Raw genomic sequence first — 2,318 nt, 5'->3', positions numbered from 1 at the left:
CCCGGATATGATAAAGTGACTATGAAAGAATTATTAATTCGATATAAAGGTAACGTTGTAAAGGGGATCCTCTTAGGTTTCTAAAATATGCAACATTATTGTTTTACAGTATCAGATTAACACTTTTATTAGCGTCCATAGTAAGAATAAGCTCTATCATTGCTGATGCCCAATTATGTTTACCAAAAATTGGGGAAAATAAAAGGGGTCATAAAAGCAATATTTGTCAACGGTTCTTCATTAAAATAATACTGCTGTAAAGGGGATTTTTTTGACGCTCCAAAAGTATGCAAAAGTAATATGTTTGCAATATTAAAAGCGACTAGTAATACAACTTATACGAACTTCGGACGAACTTTACAGCTCACATCTGATATTACAAACATATTACTTTTGCATTAAGATTTGAATGCAACGAAATATTTACCGGTACTTATATGTATTAATAAATCATTTGGTAAATACAAATGTTATGGAAATTCCAAGTATTGTAAGATTAAATAAATTTTATTAACTTGCATTTACTACATTTAATTATGAAAACATAAATTTCACAATTTGGAAACTCCACGACTCGGTTTTTTTTTACAAATATTGAAAGTTCGCGACTCATTTTTTCACAAAACTGAAGAATTCGCGACTCATTTTCACAAATTAGCGGCCAACGTCCGCTTCCCAAAATCAGAAACAGCCCTTGTTTCTGCTATCATCGTAGGAAGAAATATGGCTTATTTATGTTGTATTAATTTCCATTTCAGTTTGACTACTGAATATGACTAATATTCGCGAATATAAACCCGAGTTTACAGAAATGAATGATATTTTCATTATTATTTAGAGTTTCAAATCATTGTACTCTTGAACAGCTAGATCTAATAATTATTAGCACTTACTCATTCGCACAATACAAAAAAAATGTAAAAATTAACACTCGTTTCATAAATAATGATAATTAAGTCAAATGAGAGCTCGAATATACGAATTTGAGTGACATTTTTTATTATTATTTTGTTTTCTCATTTTGAATTTTACATTAAACAAGAACACTGAACTATAAATACACACCAAAATTCGTTGATTTTGGACCAACTCGTAGAAGTTTTGACACGCAGCCTTGGAGCGTTCAAGTTCATGATTCTCCATAATTTACTTTAAGAACTCACAATATCAGTGTTTGGTATTAGCTTAAATTTAATGAATATCTATACGCGCACAAATATGAATTTCCTAACGCGCTTCACACATTCTAGATTCTTAATCTCAAAAATAGCGAAATAGTATTCACGTAATTGCCCCATGAATATTCGTGCACTCAAGAAATGACTTCATAAGTGAGTATGCTCAACACTTTAAAAAAATCTTTTCTGTTTCGGTTTTGCACTGATATGTAATGTAAATTATAATCGTCTATAGCAGGAGTAAATTAAAATCCTAAATGTTATAAAATATCATTCATATTCGTATACATGTACTTTGTGCTTATCGCACTCTTACAGATATGACTTTCGTAGGTGAGAGTTTATAAAACTGATCAAGCTTCTACTTTTATCATTTATCTACCCATTTATACAATATCTATTAATATCATATTATATATGTGTACTGTGCTCGGGAACCTTACCGAAAAGAAAGGCGCAACTTCAAAAACGTCTTTCTCGTACATAAACTGGATCGTTTTATATCCAGAATACGAAAAACACTGAGTACAGAACCCTTACACAAATAATCGGACAAGTACTTTGTCTGGCTAGGTCCCACTACTAAAGGCATTGTTAGTTAAATAAATCACACACAACAATTCGAGCACAAGGTCAATTAACACACTTTATATCATATAGATTTAAAAAATGTTTGAGCAATATATATATATATACATGTATATATATACATATCTATAATGTATATATAGTCGTGAGCAAAGCTAGAGTTGTATTGCAGTTATGATTGTTTCATCATAAAATAACCTTCTTATTTAAGTATTTGGATCGGAACGGTTTGACAACAAGTTGTATATCTACTAATTATACTTCATGGAATATCGAGACTTTGAACAAGTGCGTGTATAAACGGCTTTGTTTGTCTGATCAATCTAATAAGTATCTCTTGAAAACCATAGCGTCAAGTAGTTATATTTTGAGATTATTTCAAGTAGTGGTTGTCAGGAAAATGTGTGTGTACATGTAGTGAAAACTAGTGTGTATAAATGTAGTGAATCACCCGGTGCTTTTTTCAGAAGCGTGTATGTAGTGGGTAACATGGTAAAATATAAGTTTTTAAAAATACCTTCAATTGAAATAATAAAATCATCGTTCAGTAAA

The sequence above is a fragment of the Dreissena polymorpha genome, chromosome 14 (genome assembly GCF_020536995.1).
Source record: "Dreissena polymorpha isolate Duluth1 chromosome 14, UMN_Dpol_1.0, whole genome shotgun sequence".
NCBI classification, from domain to species: domain Eukaryota; kingdom Metazoa; phylum Mollusca; class Bivalvia; order Myida; family Dreissenidae; genus Dreissena; species Dreissena polymorpha.
This window is presented reverse-complemented; position numbering follows the sequence as displayed.